Source organism: Equus asinus, chromosome 4 (assembly GCF_041296235.1).
Source record: "Equus asinus isolate D_3611 breed Donkey chromosome 4, EquAss-T2T_v2, whole genome shotgun sequence".
NCBI lineage: Eukaryota > Metazoa > Chordata > Mammalia > Perissodactyla > Equidae > Equus > Equus asinus.
The window spans coordinates 61,064,938-61,087,862 of record NC_091793.1 but is presented as its reverse complement, the minus strand read 5'-3'; the positions used below and the strand labels follow the sequence as shown (position 1 = coordinate 61,087,862).

The 22,925-nt window shown below is 39.9% G+C and overlaps 1 protein-coding gene across 7 annotated transcripts in view; it reads right to left on the bottom strand.

Annotated features, from left to right (window-relative positions):
- Positions 1 to 19,148, bottom strand: part of WDR33 (WD repeat domain 33) — a 96,588-nt gene extending 77,440 nt beyond the window's left edge. For 3 of the 7 annotated variants that reach the window (XR_011502729.1, XM_044769219.2, XM_044769221.2), the window contains exon 1: positions 18,957 to 19,148. The gene's annotated coding sequence lies outside the window, so the exon portion shown is untranslated. Of the gene's footprint in view, positions 1 to 3,358; positions 3,572 to 18,956 lie in introns of all 7 variants that reach the window. The other 4 variants (XM_044769223.2, XM_070507358.1, XM_070507359.1 and 1 more) reach the window with 2 other exon arrangements.
- Between the last annotated feature and the right edge of the window lie 3,777 nt (positions 19,149 to 22,925).

Genomic DNA, 22,925 nt, shown 5'->3' with positions numbered 1-22,925 from the left:
AAATAAAAATAAAATCTTTTAAAAAAAAGAAAAAGAAAAAAGAACCAAGCTCACAGACACAGAGAACTGGTGGCCGCCAAAGGCAAGGGGTGGGAGGTGAGAAACATGGGTGAAGGGGGTCAAAATGTACAAACTCCCAGTTACAAAATAAGTCACAGGGATGTAATGGTGACTTATAGTTAATAATACTGTATTGCATATTTGAAAGCTGCTAAAAGAGTAGATCTGAAAAGTCCTCATCACAAGAAAAAAAAATTTGATTAACTATGTAAGGTAATGGATGTTAAGACTTACTGTGACGATCATTTCACAAGGCATACAAATATTAAATCATTATATTGTATACCTGAAACTAATATAATATGTCAATTATACCCCAATTTTTTAAAAAGGTTATACAGAATAATTTATTGAGGGTCCAGCCCTGTGGCATAGTGGTTAAATTCGGTGTACTCCTCTTCAGCAGCCCGGGTTCAGATCCCAGGCACGGACCCACACCACTCGTCAGCCATGCTGGGGCAGCAACTCGCATATAAAGTGGAAGAAGACTGGCATGGATGTTAGCTCAGGGAGAATCAATCTCAAGCAAAAAAAGAGAAGATTAGCAACAGATGTTAGCTCAGGGCTAATCTCCCTCAGCAAAAAATAATAATAATTTATTGAATTTATACAGTTGAATTAGGTAAATCTGGTAAATAAACTTTACCTAGTTACATTAGATAAATGGAACACGTACTAATTAATATTAGATAATTACTGCTAATTTCCTTGTGTGATGACACTATTGTGGTTATTTAAGAAAAATCTTGGGGCTGAGTGGTTAAGTTCGCACACTCTGCTGCGGCAGCCCAGGGTTTCACTGGTTTGGATCCTGGGTGTGGACGTGGCACCACTCATTAGGCCATGTAGAGGCAGCGTCCCACGTGCCACAACTAGAAGGACCCACAACTAAAATATACAACTATCTACTGGGGGGATTTGAGGAGAAAAATCAGGGGAAAAAAAAAAAAAAGATTGGCAACAGTTGCTAGCTCAGGTGCAAATCTTTAAAAGAAAATTAAAAAAAGAAAAAAAAAGAAAAATCTCTTTATTACTACTGATGAAAACTGAAGTTTGGGTGGTGGCCCCGTGGCTGAGTGGTTAGGTTGGCACACTCCACTTCAGCAGCCCAGGGTTTCATCAGTTTGGATCCTGAGCACGGACACAGCACCGCCCGTCAGACTACGTTGAGGCGGCGTCCCACATGCCACAACTAGAAGGACCCACAACTAAAATATACAACTATGTACCAGGGGGCTTTGGGGAGAAAAAGGAAAAAATAAAATCTTAAAAAAAAGAAAAGAAAACTGAAGTTTTTAGAAGTCTACATCTTCAAAGAGTTCAGGAAAAATAACTGAATGAATCAATAAGTAACGTATCCTGCACATAATTTAGTTTCTCTCTAATGACTACTAGAAGGCAAAGATCCTGTCCATCTCAGTGTCACATTATAATGCACACTGATGATCATATATTATATACACTGTGAGCCAAATCTGTATTGCCTATTCATAATTTGCATGTTTTCAAGCCTTGGTCCACTGTGAAAACAATAAACAGTAATGACAGTATCTGGGAAAATTGAAGAAAGTAAAGAAAAGATGAAAGAAGTAAATATACCACCATAAGCTAACTGTATGTGCAACAGCTGGTTATATGCAAATTTTTACTCTTTTTCCTCCTTAATAGTCGCAGCTTAAGAGTTTTCTGTATTACAAAACTTTGCAAATGTTTTTAACATATTCCTAAACGTTTCACTAAGTATAATATGATTTACTTAAATATTCCATTGTTAAACACGTGAATTGTTTTAAAATATACCCTACTAAAATTCAAATCGCACTCATCATCTTTGTGCATAAAGCTTTTTCTGTAGAACTATTTATTTCCATCACAGAAGGAGGGATTACTTAAGTCAAAGAATTTTTGTTACTTCAGGTTTAAAAAAAACTTTTTTGGCTGTTCCTATTTTAATTTTCTTGATTATTAACAATGTTGAATATTTTTTTCCATTTTATTAGGCAGTTTTACTCCAGGAGAGAAAGAAAATACAGCAAAATTATAGCAAATGTTGCTTCTAGGAGGCAAGTATATGGTATTAAATTCTTTCAACTTTTCTGTATATCTAACATGTTTAATACCTTAGGATAATATCTTAGAATTGTGTGAATCTTCTGTTCTCCAGTAACCATTCATTGAGTAGGTATTGATGATACTCATCTGAATAAAAGTAGCTTTCTTTGTTTACCGACATCCACAAAATAACTTGCTGGGATTTTGATTGGGATCATGTTGAATCTATACATTAAGTTGGGAAGAACTAACATCTTGATAATATTGAATGATCCTAACCATGTTTAGGAATATTTTTCCATTTCTTTAGATCTTCTTTGATTTCTTTCATTAAGAGGTATTTTGTTTTGTTTTTGTTTTAAAGATTGGCACCTTAGCTAACATCTGTTGCCAATCTTTTTTTTTCTTCTTCTCCCCAAAGCACTCCAGTACATAGTTGTATATTCTAGATGTAGGTTCTTCTGGCTCTGCTAAGTGGGACACTGCCTCAGCATGGCTTGATGAGAGGTGCTCTGTCTGCGCCCGAGATCTGAACCCGCGAAACCCTGGGGTGCCAAATTAGAGGGTATGAACTTAACCACTTGGCCATGGGGCTGGCCTCTCATTATAGTTTTATAGTTTTCCTAAGATATACCATGTATATTTTTTTTTAGATTTATACCTAAGTATTTTTTTTTTGGTGCTAACATAGATGGCATTGTTTTTCATTCCAAATTCCAACTGTTCATTGCTGGTATATAAGAAAGCAATTGACTTTTATGTATTTACCTTGTATCCTGAAACCTTGCTATAATCACTTATTAGTTAAGGAAGTTTTTTTGTTGATTCTTGAGATTTTCTACATAGACAATTATGTCATCTGGGAACAAAGGCAATTTTAGTTCTTCCTTCCAAATCTGTACATCTTTTATTTCTTTTTCTTGTCTTATTGCATTAGCTAGCACTTCCAGGACAATGGCGAAAAAGTGGAGAGTGTGGACATCATTACCTTGTTTCAGATCTCGGCATCTAGCTTCTCACTATTAAGTATGATCTTAGCTGTACTAATTTTGTAGATGTTCTATATCAACTTGGGGAAGCTCCCCTCTATGTCTAGTTTGCAGAGCATTTTTACCATGAATGGGTGTTGAATTATGTCAAATGCTTTTTCTGCATCTATTGATGTAATCATATGATTTTTCTTCTTTAGCCTATTGATGTGATGGATTACATTAATTCATTTTTTAATGCTAAACCAGTTGCATACCTGGAATAAATGCCAGTTTGTCATGATGTGTATAATTCTTTTTATTCATTGCTGGATTCAATTTGCTAATATTTTGTTGAGGATTTCTGTGTTTATGTTCATAAGAGATACTGATCTGTAGTTTTCCTCCTGTAATTCTTAGTCTGGTTTTGATATTAGGGTAATGCTGGCATCATGGAATGAATTAGGAAGTATTCCCTCTGCTTCTATTTTCTGAAAGAGATTGCAGAGAATTAGTATAATTTCTTTCTAAAATATTTAGTAGAATTAACCAATGGACCCATCTGGGCATGCTGCTTTCTGTTTTGGAAGGTTATTAACCATTAATTCAATTTCATTATCTCTCAAGCTTCCCCACCACTTTGCTTTTGCATAAAGTCTTCAGACATACAAGCATTTATAATAAAACAGTGCAGACAGCTATAAAAGGGCTATACAAAATGCTATGGGATTCTGGGTAAATACCCAAGAAAAGTGAAAGCAGGGACACACAGATATTTGTACACTCATGTACATAGACACATTATTCACAATAGCTTCAGGGTGAAAAACAAACCACATGCCCATCAACAGATGAATGGATAAAGAAAAAGTGGTATATACATTTAATGGAGTATTATTTGGCCTTAAAAAAGAAGGAAATTTTGACACATGCTACATGGATGAACCTTGAAAACATCTTCTAAGTGAAATAAGCCAGGCACGAGTATAAATATAGTATGATTCCTCGTATATGAGGTGCCTAGAGTAGTCAAATTCATAGAGACAGCAAAGAGAATGGTGGTTGTCATCGGCTGGGGAACGAAGAATGGGGAGTTAGTGTTTAAGGGATACGGAGTTTCAGGTGGGGAAGATGAAAAGGTTCTGGAGACGGTGGTAGTGGTTGCATGACAATGTTAATGTACTTAATGTCAAAGAAGTGTACACTTAAAAATGGTTAAAATGGTTAATTTTATGTTAAGTATATTTTACCAAAATTTTTTTTCTTTTTTTTTTTGAGGAAGATTAGCCCTGAGCTAAGATCCATGCCCATCTTCCTCTACTTTATATGTGGGACGCCTACCACAGCATGGCATGCCAAGTGGTGCCACGTCCACACCTGGGATCCGAACCAGCGAACCCCAGGCCGCCAAAGCGGAACATGCGCACTTAACCACTACACCACTGGGCCAGCCCCCGAGAAATTTTTTTTAAAAAGTGCAACTCAAGAAGTATGTGATGAACTAGTGGCCTAATAAATGCAAACTAAAGGATTATTTTTAAAGTGCTATGAGAGGGAAAGTTATGGGAAGAAATAAGGAGTAACAGGTTGGGGAACACAGATGTAAAACTAAAGTTTCAGATGAGCTAACTTATGCAATCACAAAAGAAAGGGTACACCCAGTGGAGAAGGGGAAGAGGGACAATTCCAGGCAGAGGAAACAGCAAGTAAGAGTAAAAAGAAAATACTGAGTTTTTGTTTTTTGCTTTGAGATACAACTGACATTTAACACTGCATTAGTTTTAAGCGTACTTGAGTTTTTAAAAGTGGTTAATGGAAATCAAACAACCCAATTACAAAATGGGCAGGGGACATGAACAGACATTTCTCCAAAGAAGATATACAGATGGCCAACAGACACATGAAAAGATGCTCATCATCACTAATCATCAGGGAAATGCAAATCAAAACTACACTAAGATATCACCTTACACCTGTTAGAATGGCAAAAATATCCAAAACCAAGAGTGACAAATGTTGGAGAGGCTGTGGAGAAAAGGGAACCCTCATATGCTGTTGGTGGGAATGCAAACTGGTGCAGCCACTATGGAAAACACTATGGAGATTCCTCAAAAAGTTAAGAATAGAAATACCTTATGACCCAGCCATCCCACTACTGGGTATGTATCCTAAGAACCTGAAATCAGCAATTCCAAAAGTTCCATGGACCCCTATGTTCGTCACAGCCTTATTCACAATAGCCAAGTCATGGAACCAACCTAAGTGCCCAGAAACTGATGACTGGATAAAGAAGATATGGTATATATACACAATGGAATACTACTCAGCCATAAAAAAGGACAAAGTCGTCCCATTCACAACAACATGGATAGACCTTGAGGGTATTATGTTGAGTGAAATAAGCCAGACAGAGAAAGACGAACTCTGTATGACTCCACTCATAGGTGCTAGTTATCATATGGAGAAAGAGAACTGATCGGTGGTTGCCAGGGGAAAGGGGGGTGGGGGGAGGGCACTAGGGGTGAAGTGGTGTACCTACAACATGACTAATAACGATGTACAACTGTAATTTCACAAGGATGTTAACTTTCATAACCTTAATAAAAATAAAAAAGTGGTTAATGGACAGGTTAGGGGGAAGAGGGAGCAAGAGAGGATGAAGTTGGGAACCTAAGTCCACATATTGAAGCTGGATTCTGAAATGCCTATTATGCTAACCTAGACATGCGAAAGAGCTTAAATCTATCAAATAAAGAACAAAGCCTTAACTGGGGTCACGGGGACATAAATGGGCAAAAGGAGTTCAACGACACTCCACATGTCGCAGTTGCATGTAGAATTCTAATATGGACATTTACATTTTTTTCTGGGAAGAGAGTATACAACTTTCATCAGATTCCTACGGGGTCTAAAAAGTATTAAAAAAACTGTTGTAGGCAATGATCAATCATCCCAGGAACGTAGACAATAAAATCTGAATTTTAGGGGCTGGCCCAGTAGCACAGTGGTTAAGTTCGCACGTTCCACTTCGGCAGCCCCAGGGTTCACTGGCTCGGATGCCGGGTGCGGACATGGCAGTGCTTGGCAAGCCATGCTGTGGCAGGCATCCCACATATAAAGTAAAGGAAGACAGGCATAGATGTTAGCTCAGGGCCAGTCTTCCTCAGCAAAAAGAGGAGGACTGGCAGCAGATGTTAGCTCAGGGCTAATCTTCCTCAAAAAAAAAAAAAAAAATCAAATCTGAATTTTAGGAAGATGAATTATCCTATACAACACAAAGGAGGGATAAGAGGCAGGAGAACAATTTAGTCAACTATAATACTCCAGGTGGAAGATGAGCATTTTTTTTAACTGAAATGTTTTATTAAGCTTTATACAATTTTATATAAACTTTTTACTAAAATCTGAAATTTTTACCTATACCCAACAAGACTCTAATAGACTGCCTTTCAGGATATACCTTACATAATGTATGCAACACGCTGCATAACATTGTACTTCGTAAAAATATATCACATGAAAACTATTGAAAAGGAACAAACCAGTGATTTTAAATTCCCCTTGTTACTCATGCTGAAGTTACACCCACTGAGAGGCAACATGACTCAAAAAAGCAAAAACTATGATAATACAAGTGTCGGTTTGGTGTGAGAAAAACAACCATATTCATACATTGATAGTACACACAGTGACCAAGCAATTCCACCTCCATGAATTTATCCCTGCATATATGCTCACACACGTACACAAACACATAAGCATAAGGTTATTCAATGAAGCACTGTTTGTAATAAAAGAGTGAAAACCACCCATGTCTCTTAAGTAGAGGACTAGTTAAAGTAAATCATGAAATATCCATACACTGTATATTATGCAACCATTATAAAGAAGATAGTTCTATTTAGGATCTCCAAGATATACTGTTAAGTTAAAAAAAAAGTACAAAACAGTGTATGGAACACTACTGTATATGTGAAAAGCAACAACAAAGGAACATAATCACATCTGTAGTAAATACATTTGCTATATATAACGCAAAATATACCTGGAAGAATTCATGACAAACTGACAATAGTAGCTACTGGACAGATGAAAGGGGATTGAGGGATAGCCACAGGAAGGAGACAGAGCACTGTATATCCTCTTGTACATTTTTCTTCTTTTTTAACACACATATATAGTATATAAATAAGTGAATGAATGAATACATGAAAATAAAATAACTTATCAAAGTAATGCTACTAACTATAGTGCTATAGACATGGTCAGACACAGAACTGGAAATGTCTACTTTGGGCCCAAAACTTATATAAAAAATATAGTTAGCAATGAGCACTGTGGGTAGAAAATGTGGGTGAAAAACACTCCTTAATAACATCAACCTCAATTTGAGTACCTGAAACATGTAAGGGAGGCACTGGGCTACACACTTGGGTTGTGCGTGTGTGTGTAAAATCTACCAAGAGATATTCTGCCAAGTCCCATAATTATGTGGCAGATAAGGGTGAAAATCACTAGGTTACTAAAATAAAAATACACCAAAGTCCTAGTTGGTGATCAATTTTGAACAAAGCTAGATATGACCACTTCAGGACCACAAAATAATGTGACCGCTCAATTCCTGATGGAAGACTTTCTTATTTTAGACTTTTCTAGCTAGGCAACTGTTATAATTTTAGCTTTCTCCAATTACAATGAACCAAAAAGCCCTTCCAAGTTATACTGTGAGATGTTCTGGGGTTTTTTTGTAAAGGTGGTGAAAAGAACACTAATCTAATCTAATTCAGGTGACCTGGATTCTGCCACCAAGTGTGTGATTATCAGCAAATTTAATCACCTCAATCCTGTTTGGTCATCTTCAAATTAAAGAGTCTAGATTTGATGACCTTTAGAAGTAAAATAATTCCATAATTTCAAAATTACATAGGGAGCAGATAAGAATTGTCCAAGTTCCTTTCAGCTCATTTGTAAACCTGGCTTAACAACTAGACTGAAGGCAAAAGCATTTAACAGACTACACAAAGACAACCATTCCCAAAGGAAAAGTCCTAAAGTGATAGTCCTGAATACTTCAAATGTGTCAACATTAAGATGAAATGACAAGCTTAAGGTTTTCAGTGCCTCTTGATTTTAGAACAGTAGTTCTCAGTTTCTAGTTCTATTATCCACACTGGCCTAAAAGCCTAACACTCAGTATTTGTTATTTATGGTATCTTTGATTACCCTCTGACACATACAGTACAGTTATGCAGAAGTGCTTTAATTAGAGCCAAAACTAAAGCTTGTAAATTTCTAACCACAAAGTCAAACTCAGTACGGCTTTCTAACCAAAAAGTCAAATGCATACTAGTATTTGCACCCATGGTCAACAATCCACATTCTTGGCTGGGAAAATCAATTGCTTGACCAATTGCTAATTGCATTAAATACAGTAAATATACATATATGTGACCTTCTTAAGATATGAGACCAAAAGCACAGTCAACAAAAGAAAAAATGGATAAAGTGGGTATCATCAAAATTAGAAACTTTTGTGCTTTAATAATACCACCAAGAAAGTGAAAAGACAATCCACAGAATGAGAGAAAATTTCTGCAAATCATGTATCTGATAAAGGACTTGCATTTAGAATACATAAAGAACTCTTAAAACTCAAAAGAAGGACAACCCAGGGCTAGTTCCGTGGCCTAGTGGATAAGTTTGGCATGCTTTGCTTCAGTGGCCCAGGTTTGGTTCCCAGGCACTGACCTACACCACTCGTCAGTGGCCATGCTGTGGCAGCAACCCACATACAAAATAGAGGAAGACTGGCAAAGACGGTAGCTCAGGGCTAATGTTCCTCAGCTGAAGGAAAATGCAAATCAAAACCACAATGAGGTAATACTTCATATCCAATGGGGTGACTGTAATCAAAAAGAGGGACAATAATAAGTATTGGTGAGGATGTGGAGAAATTGGAACCCTCATACACTGCCGATGCGAATCTAAACTAGCGTGGCCTTTTGGGAAAACTGTTCGGAATTTCCTAAATCCTAAACATAGAATTACCGTAATACCCAGCAATTCCACTCCTAGGTATATCCCCAAGAGAACTGACAGTATTATGTCCACACAAAAACTTGTATACGAATGTTTATAGCAGCATTATTCATAATAACCAAATAGTGGAAAAAACTCAAATATTTTATTTACTAGATTATTGGCTTATTACCAAAGAAAATTCAAGAACAACCAGATGGAAGAGATGCATAGAGAAAGGTACACAGGAAGGGGCTCAGAGCTTCCGTGTTTTCTGAGCCCGCCACTCTACCCTAAATCTTCACAAGGTCACCAACCTGGAAGCTCTCCAAACCTTGTCCTTTTGGGTTTTTATGGAGGCTTCATTACTTGGGCACGATTTATTAAATCATTGGCCATTGGCAATTGAGTCGAACAACCTCCAGCCCCTCTCTTCTCCCTGAGGTCAAGGGCATGTGACTGAAAGTTCTAACTCCCTAATCACAGGCTGGTTTCCCTGGAAACCAGCCCCCACCCTTAAGTGCTTTCCAAGAGTCACCTCATTAACATAAATTCCGGCGTAGGTGGAAGGGGTTTGTTATGAATACCAAGCCACCTTTATCACTCTAATCACTTAGGAAAGTCTAAGGGTTTTAAGAGCTCCATGGTAGAAACTGAATCAAGACCAAATATATATTTCTCATTATAAATCACATTATCGTGGGGTGCGGGTGGGGCTCTGAATTGATATGGAATGATTTCTTGGATATATTGTTAGGTAGGGAAAAAAACAAGGATCACACAAATGGGACTACATCAACCTTAAGAACTTTTGTGCAGCAAAGGACACAATCAACACAGTGAAAAGGCAACCTACAGAATGGGAGAAAATCTTTGCAAATCACAGATCTGAAAAGGGGTTAATATCCTGAAAAGGGGTTAATATCCAGAATATATAAATATATAAACTCTTACAACTCAACAACAAAAATATCAAATAACCCAATTAAAATTTGGGCAAAGGACGTGAATAGATATTTCTCCAAAAATGATATACAAATGGCCAAGCAGCATATGAAAAGATGCTCAACATCACTAATCATCACAGAAGTGCAAACTGAAACTGTAGCGAGATATCTATCACTTCATACCCACGATAATGGCTACTAGCAAAAACAGGAAAGAAGTGTTGGTGAAGATATGGAGAAACTGGAACCCTTCTGCACTGTTAATAGGATTGTAAAATGGTGCAATCACTATGGAAAACAGGATAGAGATACCTCAAAAACTTAAAAAGAGAACTACCATAGGATCCAGCAATCCTACTTCTGAGTGTATACCCAAAAGAACTGAAAGCTGGGTCTCGCAGAAATATCTGCACACCCACGTTCATAGCTGCACTATTCACAGTAGCCAAGAGGTGGAAGAAATCAAATATCGATCCACAGATGAATGAATTAACAAGATGTGGTATATACACACAATGGAATATTATTCAGCTGTAAAAAGGAAGGAATTCTGTCACATGCTACAACGTGGATGAACTTTGAAGACACTACGCTAAGTGAAACAAGCCAGTCACAAAAACACAATTATTGCATGATTCCAATCATATGAGGTATCTAAGGCAGTCAAATGCAGAAACATAAAGTAGAATCGTGACTGCCAGGGGCTGAGAGGAGGAGGAAATAAGAGTTGCTGCCCAGTGAGTATCGAGTTTCAGTTTTACAAGATGAAAAAAGTTCTCAGATCTGTGGCACAAAAATATAAATATACTTAACACCATTGAACTGTACACTGAAAGGTGGTTAAGATGGCAAATTTTTTACCACAATAAAAAAAGCAAGGTTATGTCAACCATACTTCAATAAAAAAGTAAATAAACAGGGGGCTGGCGTGGTGGCACAGCGGTTAAGTGCGCACCTTCCGCTTCTCAGCGGCCCGGGGTTGGCCGGTTCAGATCCCAGGTGTGGACATGGCACCGCCTGGCAAAAGCCATGCTGTGGAAGGCATCCCACGTATAAAGTAGAGGAAGATGGGCAGGGATGTTAGTTTAGGGCCAGTCTTCCTCAGCAAAAAGAGGAGGATTGGCAGTAGTTAGCTCAGGGCTAGTCTTCCTCAAAAAAAAAAGTAAATAAATAAAATAAATAAAAAACAAAGGTCAGGGGCTGGCCCTGTGGCCGAGTGGTTAAGTTCCCGCGCTCCACTGCAGGTGGCCCAGTGTTTCGTTGGTTCGAATCCTGGGTGCGGACATGGTACTGCTCATCAAACCACGCTGAGGCGGCGTCCCACATGGCACAACTAGAAGCACCCACAACTAAGAATATACAACTATGTACCGGGGGGCTTTGGGGAGAAAAAGGGAAAAAATTAAAAAATCTTTAAAAAAAAGAAAAAAAACAATGGTCACAAGTTTGTACAGTATGCCATTTTTGTAAGAAAAGGAAAATAAGAATACATCCACACACACACACAATTGGGTGAGTGAGAACGGAAGTGAAGAGCTTAGAGAGAGAAGCAATACTTAAATACTCTTTGAATATAGTATTAAATTTTAAACCACGTAAATATTTAACATATTAAAAATTAAATCAAGAAGAAAAAAGGATACCCTAATAACACAAACAAAAAGTCAAACTTGATCATCAAAACAAGCAAACTGGGGTTGGCCCAGTGGCGCAGCAGTTAAGCATGCGGGTTCCACTTCTGCAGCACAGGGTACACCAGTTCAGATCCCGGGTGCGGACACGGCACTGCTTGGCAGGCCATGCTGTGGCAGGCGTCCCACACATAAAGTAGAGGAAGATGGGGACGGCTGTGAGCTCAGGGCCACTCTTCCTCAGCAAAAAGAGGAGGAGTGGCAGTAGATGCCAGCTCGGGGCTAATGCTCCTCAAAAGAAAAAACTAAATAAAAATAAAAAATAAATTAAAAAAAACAAGAAAGGAAAATACAAGAAGGACCCAGGTTTTGTTTTGTCAAAAACCAAGAATGTCCTCAAAGATTAACAGAGGCTCACCCAAAAAGGACATGAGAGCCAGCTCAAGAAGAGGCTCACAATGGCCAAATTTGGGGCAATTTAAGCATCAGAAACAGGGGCCAGCCCTGTGGCCAAGTAAAGTTCGTGCGCTCCACTTTGGCGGCCCAGGGTTTTGCCAGTTCGGATCCTGGGCGCAGACATGGCACCGCTCGTCAAGCCATGTTGAGGCGGCGTCCCACATGCCACAACTAAAATGTACAACTATGTACTGGGGGGATTTGCGGAGAAAAAGCAAAAAAATAATAATAATGATGATGACTATAATTGGCTAACATATTAAAAAAACAAAAATCCACTGAGTATTTAGTAATATTCCAAAAGATAAAACAAAACGAGTGGCCTATACTCAAAAAATGTCAGTTATGAAAGAAAAAAGGACAAAGAACTGGTCCCGATTAAAGACTAAAGAGATACGACAATTAAACACAATGTTCTACTTTAGACTGGATCACGGATTAGAGAAAAAATAAAATTCTATGAGGGATGTTATTGGGACAACTGGAGAAATCTAAATATGAAATTTGAATTTAATATTGTGGGTATTTGAGAGAATGGTGCTCTAAGGGGAAAAGATCCATGATGTCTCTGAAAGACTCTGGATGGTTCAGAAAAATACACGGGATGGGGAGAAAGGAAGGGATGAGGGAAGGAGGGAAGGCAAATGTGACAAAATGCTAACCACTGGTGAAGACGGATGAAAAGCATATGGGGGTTCTTTGTACCTTTATTCCAGCTCTTCTGTAAGTTTGTATTTATTTCAAAATTTAGGAGTTTAAAACATGAAAGGGGGGAAGCTTTTTTTTACAGAAAACAGCTAATAAACGTAAAGAGAGTTAGAAAACCCCAATGAAATAAAAGACTAGGCCAACAATCACCAACCATTAGGTGTAAGCGGAAAATGTACCTTTTCAATGAAGAAATTTGGTGGACACCACACAAATCAAGTAAACTTAGCACTGTAAACAATGAGGCAAACTAACATCTGGCAGTCTCCACCACCACATTAATGGATCGGCACTAGGAGGAGAACCAGACATTCTGTCCTTCCTGATGTAATTCAATGTAAATTACATATCATCACCTATGAAGTATTTTTGCCAAAAATATTTGACCCAAATTTAATCAAACCTCTCTAAATCTTAGTTCCAATTTATAGGAAATAAAAGGAATAGAGAAACAAGTTAAATGATGTTTTTTTCGTTTGTTCGTTTTTTAAAGATTTTATTTTTTTCCTTTTTTCTCCCCAAAGCCCCCCGGTACATAGTTGTATATTCTTCATTGTGGGTCGTTCTAGTTGTGGCATGTTCATAGTTGTGGGACGCTGCCTCAGCGTGGTTTGATGAGCAGTGCCATGTCCGCGCCCAGGATTTGAACCAACGAAACACTGGGCCGCCTGCTGCGGAGCACGAGAACTTAACCACTTAGCCATGGGGCCAGCCCCTTAAATGGCGTTTTAAGCGTTCAATCAGAAAATTACAAATATGGAACATTCTTTAAAAAGTCGATGCCAGAGACTTAATGCTTATTGCCTTAGGCATAATTAATGGTATTGTGTTTTTATATGGTCCAAGCTGGAGCCTAGTTTGAAACAAAAATGTATAAAGTGTAAGAAAATGACATTACTTTAAAGAGATGCATCCTGGGGTAATTAGGGCATACAAACAGCATGAGGGCCGCAATTTAATTTCAATTGATTGTTGAGGGGGAGGTACAGAGAGCTAAAGCAAAACAGTTCAGTGTTAGTAACAGACAAATCTAAATGGAAGGTATCGGGTGTTCATTGAATTATTCTTTCAACTTTCTGGATGTTCGCAATTTCTCATAACATATAAAGATGGAAAAAAAGTTACCAGAATATCCCACGTACAAAAGAAGGGAAATTGCTCCTTAAAAGCACCTTACTAAGTGGAACAGTAAATAGAGCAAGTGCCTATAACACAGGGCCTAAACCCCAGTTTTGCATTTATCATTCTACCCAAGGACCCGCTCAAAATGAGTAAGGCACAGTACCAGGTTCCAAAGGACACAAAGTAATAGAAGGCAGTCACACAGATCCTAAGGTAACTGGAGAAACTAGTTATAAACAGATGAGAAGTCACTGAAGACCTCATTAATGGAATGAGATTTAGCTGGATTTTGAAGAATAGACGGGATATGAAAAGGAAACAGGCGAGGCCAGCCCGGTGGCATAGTGGTTAAGCTCACATGCTACACTGCAGCAACTTTGGGTTCACGGGTTTGGATCCTGAGCACGGACCTACACACCACTCATCAAGCCATGCTGTGGCAGCACCTCACAGAGAAGAACTAGAAGGACATATAACTGGGATACACAACTATGTACTGGGGCTTTGGGGAGGAAAAAACAAAGAAAAAAAGAGGAAGCTTGGCAAAAGATGTTAGCTCAGGACCAATCTTCCTCACCAAAAAAGAAAAAAGAAAAGGAGACAGGCAAAGAGTTCATAAGTAAAGGCCAAAGAGCAGAAATAAACCAGGTCTGCATGAAATACAGATCCCAGTAGAGCCATGAGGAGAATTTTTGTAGAAAATTCCCTACACTTCTCAATGTTTATAATGTTTAGGTTTTATGAATACAAAAACATAAGGTACTACAGCATCTGCCTTCAAAGAGCTGACAAAGTAGTGAAGACAGATACACAATCAAAATACATTAAGTAGAGATATATACAAAATGCTTTAATAACACAGAGAAGGGAGTAAGAACTTACCAGAGGAATGAAACTGTCAGTAAGTTTTCAACAAGGATATTTGAATAATCTTTAAAAACTGAAAATCAGGGTGTGGGAGTAGGCAAAATGGGTGAAGGAGGTCAAAAGGTACCAACATCCAGTTATAGAATAAATAAGTCACGGGATGTAAAGTACAGCATGGTGACTATAGTTAGTAATACTGTACAGCCTATCTGAACTTGCTAAGAGAGTACATCTTAAAGTTCTCATCACAAGAAAAAAACATTTTGTAACTATGTACCATAACAGATATTAACTAGACCTACTGTGGTGATCATTTTGCAATACATGAACATACAGTTACCAAATCAATAGGCTGTACACCTGAAACTATTATATGTCAATTATACCTCAATTAAAAAAACACAAAAATGACTTTACCAATTAAATTCAAGTCACAGAAAGAAAAATGCCAAAATTTACTGAACGCTTACTACGTATTAAACACTTTCTTTCACCTTTGAGATAAGTATTATAATTAACATTGTTATTAAAAAGGAAACTGAAGTTCAGAGAGTTTTATTAACTGACGCAATATAAAAAAAGCTAATTAGCAGTGAGCCTGGCATTTAATCCTAGGTCTGTCTGCTACTGTAACCCACACCCTTCCAATACTACTCAGCTCTGGGAATTCGTAAGCACTCAAATTATGAATATAAGGTACAACACAAATATTACAAAGTCAATCTCTCCACCAGAAAATACTAAAATGTTCAAGGGCCAGAAAGAATGAGAGTAACGTGGCTAAGATTTTCCAATATTCTTACGAGCTCCTGTGTCTACGATTAGTGTAAATTCTTTACAAGGGGGAGAGAAATGTTACCAAGAAACTAAGTTCAGGGGCCGGCCGGGTGGTGCAGTGGTTAAGTGCACACGTTCCACTTCAGCGCCTGGGGTTCGCCAGTTCGGATCCCGGGTGTGGACAGGGCACCACTCAGAAGGCCATGCTTTGGCAGGCGTCCCACATATAAAGTGCAGGAAGATGAGCACAGATGTTAGCTCAGGGCCAGGCTTCCTCAGCAAAAAGAGGAGGATTGGCAGCAGTTAGCTCAGGGTTAATCTTCCTCAAAAAAAAAAAGAAAGTGGGGCTGGCCCCGTGGCCAAGTTCGCATGCTCCGCTGCAGGCGGCCCAGTGTTTCGTTGGTTCCAATCCTGGGCGCGGACATGGCACTGCTCATCAAACCACGCTGAGGCAGCATCCCACATGCCACAACTAGAAGGACCCACAACGAAGAATATACAACTATGTGCTGGCGGGCTTTGGGGAGAAAAAGGAAAAAGATAAAACCTTTAAAAAAAAAAAGAGGGGCTGGCTCCGTGGCCAAGTGGTTAGGTTCGCACGCTCCGCTGCAGGCAGCCCAGTGTTTCGTTGGTTCAAATCCTGGGCGCGGACATGGCACTGCTCATCACACCACGCTGAGGCAGTGTCCCACATGCCACAACTAGAAGGACCCACAACGAAGAATATACAACTATGTACCGGGGGTCTTTGGGGAGAAAAAGGGAAAAAAATAAAATCTTTTAAAAAAGAAAGAAAGTATGTTCAAGTAGGGACCGGCTCCGGGCCAAGCGGTTAAGTTGGTGCACTCCGCTACGGGGGCCCAGGGTTTCGCCAGTTTGGACCCTGGGTGCAGACATCGCACCACTCGTCAGGCCATGGTGAGGCAGCGTCCCACATGCCACAACTAAAAGGAGCCACAACTAAGAATATATACCTAGGGACCAGCCCCATGGCACAGCAGTTAAGTTCGCACGTTCTGCTTTGGCAGACCGGGGTTCACTGATTCGGATCCTGGGTGCAGACATGGCACCGCTTGGCAAAAGCCATGCTGTGGCAGGCGTCCCTCATATAAAGTGCAGGAAGATGGGCTCGGATGTGAGCTCAGGGCCAGTCTTCCTCAGCAAAAAGAGGAGGACTGGCAGCAGATGTTAGGTTAGCTCAGGGCTAATCTTCCTCATGAAAAAAAAAAAGAATATACAACTATGTACTGGGGAGATTTGGGGAGAAAAAGGAGAAAAAAGTATGTTCAAGTAGAAAACTTTTGAACCTCTATCACTGCCAAAAACAAAAGACAAAATATTTTAAGTATTAAAACTATGGTCAAGCGACTTACTTGTCACACAACATATTACAGCAACAAAGCAAACTTTCACCATTCAAAAAAAAAACAGACTTAACAGCTCTTACAAACAAGAGAAAGTTTAAAGACAAATAAAATCCGGGAATAATGTTTGGCAGAAAACTAGGACAATGTGGTATTTTAAACAACAAATCTGGAATGCTTAAACAACTAAGTATATGGCATTTAATTAAATATACTTTGATAATGAAGATTTCTAATCTGCAGGCTCCAACTAATTAATATTACTTCATCTAAAAACACTTGTAAAGTCTTAATTTTTTGCTAAGCAACCTCCAAAGGATTACATAAATAAATTCATAAATGAAAAACTTTCACTAATATCTTTGTCGGTATATTTGTCATAGTTATAAAGCTTTACTGTAACCTTACTTTCTTATTCTGACATATGAAAGTTTGAACTTTGGCAATAATCAAAGAACATGTTTTTCGCAAAGTAATATGAAAAGCATATGAAGTTATTACTTCACAAAGAGAGCTCTGAATAAGCACCTTAAGTGGTTAGTAAAAGTGTAATTAAAGCCCTAGGTCAAGGTAAAACTGACGGCAAAATCCGTTCGTTTAATATTTTTCACCAAGCAAAGAATGAAAGTTAAGCTACAACTTCATAGATAAGGATTTATCTTTTCCTAAAGCTAATATGTAAGGCCTAGTTTACCAAAATTCTTCCCACAAGTACAAAAAGATAACATTTTTCTGTAAATGTCTGGAAAAGAGACTAAAAACAGAACTTCAAGCCTGAAACAAACTCTAATCGATACACTATTCTACCTTCTTCTAGGCAAGGGGACTAACTAAAAAGTACGAAAGTATCTTATGGTAATAAAAGATGGGTGTCAAATGCAATTAAGGTTAGGAAAAGAAAAATGCCAAGGGAACAATTAACATGTTTCCTTTTAACTAACAGCCGCTAAAAGTTTTGTTTGAATTAAAGAGATCCACCACTGCATCACGTGCACAGGCAACCACCACTGCGTGCGCGAGATCTCCAGAGTGTACTTAAGAGTCAACTCAGCGCTCCCAAGAGGGATTCCTCTCAAAACAGGGTTTTGGTTCATACTCTTACGTCTTCCAAAGTTCCTGAACAGTCAACTTAATGTCATCCGTGTAGAAATTATTTACAAACACTGACAGGCTTTCCACATGTAACCCGTACTTTTCTGATTTGACTTAGATCCAATGATGGAATTCCCTATCGATTCGCCTCCTTCTCCTTTCTTCTGAAGGGCCACTAACCACAAGGGTTACAACCAAATATCAACATTTATTTTATTTTCTTAAAAGAAAAAAAGAAGGATGCTTTCTAAGATGCTAAACATCTAGTCGCCGAAAGGCAACTTAAAATCGGAGATGTGGAGGGAGTTACTAAAGGGACAGCGACAGGGAGCATGATCTAAAACAAACAAAATAGGAATGTAACTATTCCAAAGGAGCAGGGTCTTTTGCCTGTCAAGCTGGGGACTTAGTTCTGTTACAAACACCGATTTCATGCCACGATAAGAGCGAGGCTAAATCTTCCGCAGTCTTACAGGTTTCGCATTAACTTCCCGTGACCCCCCTCAACCAACCACTCGAAGCCACACTCCATTCCACTCTCGGCCCAACCTCCTCCACTCCCGCCCCAGATCTCAGCCGAACGCGCTTCCCCGCTCCAAACTTCACGTCTTACCCGTGGCCTCCCTACCTACGTCTTCTTGTCGCCACCGGTCCCAAGTCGGGGCCTCAGTCCTACCATGCCCTCCTGTCCTGGCCTGCCTCAGGCCGCCAGCCCCGCGCCCAAGGCTCGGAGCTGCCTCCGAGAAGCCCGCCGACGTCGATCCCCTCCGCTCTTCCGACCCGGCCCCAGGCGCCCCTCCAGGCCCCCAAAGCACGCAACGGCCGAACTTGAAAATGGCGGAGAGCGCCGCCGCCTGCTGCAGGCCAGCGGTCCTGTGCCGCTGCTACACTCACCCTTCGGCGCCGAGCAGAGCTCCTAATGAATGGGGAGCGAAGCGTTCGTCTTCACTGTCGGAGACGTCTCTCCCGTCTGGCCTCCTCCCTCCGCCTCTCTCAATCCCTCTCCTCCAAAGGAGCAGCCGCCATCTTCCTCTGTGAGCCACCGAGCGCACGCCCTTGCGTCATCACGCACTAGCGTGGGGTACTACGTTAAGCGCGCCTGAGCCGCCGGTTTCGTCGGGCTCAATCTGCGCATGTGCCTAGGTGAGAGGCGGGGCCTGGCCAGATCCCCACGCGGCGGAGCCGGGCGCCTCCTTTGTTCCCGCTGAGTGCAGAGCTGGGCTGCTCGGGGCAGAAGAACCAGGCGAGCGCGTTCCGCTGTCATGACTCTCTTCACATTGTGAACTAACCTTGGGGCTCTCAAAAACAGCCCGTTTTCTAAAATTTGAATAAGAAGTTTGTTTCGGGGCAGTGTGGCAGTTACAGCGGGTTGTGTGGCCAAGTCACCGAGAGTCAAGGTGTGGACGGGACTCGACGGTCCTGAGTCTGTTCACTCATCCTGAGATGGGGCTCCCGCCTGACAGTATTCTGAGAATTTAAAGGGAAGCACCTAGCTGAGTCAACCACGCAATTAGAGTTTACTCGTTACCCGATGCAATTAGAGGTTATCTCCTTTCCTCACTTAGAGGCAAGAGACCAAGATAGAAAGCTGAGACCCGTGGTACAACCACTTTGGAAAACGGTTTCACAGTGTATGCTAAACGCTACGTGCCTCCTCACCCTGCGACCCAGCGATTCCCCTCCAAGAGGAATGAGTGCACACGTCCGACGAAGACCTGTGCAGGAGTGTTCGTAGCAGCTTTATTCGTAATAACCAAACACGCGTAGCCCAAACGTCTGTCAATAGTTGTATGGGTGAGGGGTGTCATGCAGTGAACACAGCAACAGGAAATTACTGATAAATTCAAGAACCTGGATGAGTATCAAAGACATTGTTAAATAAAGCACAAAAGAGGACGTTGGATGATTCCATTTATATGGAGTTCAGAATACAACTTCAAAACAAGGAAGTTATCTTTTAACTGTTGGAAAGTAATTTGGCAATATGAATCAAGAATCTTCAAAATATTTATTACTTTTGACACTAATCCCTCTTGTAAGAATCTATCCTAAGGATAGCCTCAGAAATGTGAAAAAGAATTTCGTACAAATCTCTGATTGAGGAGGACCTTCCATTTTCATTTCCAAAAAAATGGAAGTAACTTCAATGTCCAACAGTGGAGAATGGATAAATAATGGCACATCCATACAACAGAATATTATGCAGACATTATCTACACAAAGTTTTTATGATGACATCAGAAATGCTTATGATCTAATTTTAGTGGAAAATAAATATGAACAACTGTAAATATGTATATGTAATGAGAAATAGCTAAGGAAATAAAATGGTGAAATTAAAGATGACCATTTTCTGCAAATACGTATGTTTTGCTTTTGTAATCACCAAGGGGAAAAGGGTCCATTTTTTTTAAAGCAGTAACAGGTCACTGACACTGTTAAAGTTATTATTAAATATGTCTCTCTTTGTTACCAATTACAATATATGATTTCCTGTCGATTGCTTAACGTCACACATCATTTGGGAATTCTTTCTCTTTCCATTTTTCCATTTGTTGGGCTAGACTTGGAAGCCACTAGGTGTTATTAATAAATATCAAAACCCCACACCTCCCCAAATATCAAGACTTTAGTCTTCATTTCCTCAATTCCAGGGAGGCAGGGATTATTATAAACTTGGAAGCAACAAAATTTGGGAAAGCAAGAATTTTATTCTATGCTGGTGTTAAAAACAATTCAACTGAGTAAATTTTAAAGTCCTTATTGGCTTTATACAATGATTCGTGAATCGGGCAGCATCCAATCTAGCAGATAGAAAGGAGCTCTGAGGAGCTGTACAAAATGAAAGATTTTTATAGGCAGAAGCAGAAAAAGGAAGTTATGCTAGACCAAAAAAAAAGCAGATTGGTTATGGCAAAGTCACTTCCTTTGGGGGATGGCAGATTCCTAAATTGTCCTGATTAGGTGATTCCTGATTGACTGGTTTAAGATTCTATTTCTGGGAAAGCTGAAACTGTAAATTGTCTCGTGATGTGGAGTTTAGCATAAGCAACTCCATGGGGCCTGTTGTCTTGTTTTTAACACTAGGATATGTGTGTATGTGTATCTCCTAAAAGAATATGGTGGAGGTGGGAGTGGGAAGAGAGAGACGGGTGGTATGGAAGAACCCATAATTCAATCTACAAACCACTTATTCATGCAACAAATAGTTACTGTCCTGCATTTCTTCTTAACTTCTGGGGACAGAATAAACCAGATCTCAAAGAGTCCCTTGCAGTCCAAGAGATAGACAATTCCAGTTCCATGTGGTAAGTGTAGGATAGGATGGCAGGAGCACTGAAAGAAAGCCAGGATGCAAGGCAGGATTCTCATGGGCCAATTTGGGAAATGGGGTCAGGAAGGCGACCCGAAGGAGTCCACCCTTAAATTGGGTTCTAAAGGTAAGGCAGAAAAGTGACAAGCAGGTGGCATTATATTATAGCAACAAGTGGTAGGGAAGGCATTCCAGCATATTAAAGTATCCCAATCCTTAAAATGTGCTGAATTGGAGAGTCAATCTGATCGTAGGCAAAGGCTATTCACACCTCTGATATCCTGGGTCCTGCCAAGAAAATGGTTTCTCTAATTGATCAGGAGACAGACTACATGTATGCAAACAGCCATATTCTATATTCCATGGAATTCTACACAAGGGATCCATTGTCTTCAAAAAAATATATTATTAAAAAATAGAGAGACTGGCCCTGTGGCCGAGTGGTGAAGTTTGGTGCACTCCACTTTGGCAGCCCAGGTTCATAGGTTCAGATCCCAAGTGCGGACCTACACCACTCATCAGCCATGCTGTGGTGCCCCACATATAAAATAGAGGAAGATTGGCACAGATGTTAGCTAAGGCGGAATCTTCCTCACAAAAAATAATAATAATAATAGAGGCATGGGAGCTGTTATAGATTAACTATTGTAGATTAGAAACGCAAGAGACATATAGCCAAATGCAATGTGTGGCCTTTGTTTGCATCTTGAATTGAACAAATTGACAAGAGGGAAGGAAGGAAAAAGGAAGGAAGGAAAAGAAAGAGAAATTTTTGAGAAAATGGAGACATTTGAACATGGACTGAGTGGATATTAGATGACATTAAAGAATTGTTCAATTTTTTACCTGTAACAATGGTTTTTATTTATTTGGGGGGGGGCCGGAGATTGGCCCTGAGCTAACATCCATTGCCAATCCTCCTCTTTTTTTGTTTGTTTGTTTCAGGAAGATTAGCCCTGAGCTAACATCTGTGCCAGTCTTCCTCTGCTTTGTGTGTGGGAAGCCTCCACAGCATGGCTGGTGAGTGGAGTAGGTCTGCGCCCCGGATCTGAACCTGTGAACCTGGGCCACTGAAGCAGAGTGCGTGGAACTTTAACCACTCAACCAAGGGGCTGGCCCCATAACAATACTTTGATTAAATTTTTAAAATCTTTTTCTGTTAGTTACATTCTGAAGAATATGTAGGTTAAATTATATAATGTCTGGTATTTGCTTTAAAAGATTTCAGCCAAAAACAGCAGAAATGCTTAGTGAGGACATCCAGAAAGACTCTCCTCCATAAAAGCAACAAAAAACTGGCAAAAATTTGTCAAAATCAATCTTTTCAGTTTTTCAGAACTCAGGAAATTAATTAAGAGTTTTCAGGGGCAGGCCCACTGGCACAGCGGTTAAGTGCGCACATTCCGCTTTGGCAGCCTGGGGTTCACCGCTTCAGGTCCCAGGTGCAGACATGGCACTGCTTGGCAAACCATTCTGTGGCAGGCATCCCACATATAAAGTAGAGGAAGATGGGCACGGATGTTAGCTCAGGGCTAGTCTTCCTCAGCAAA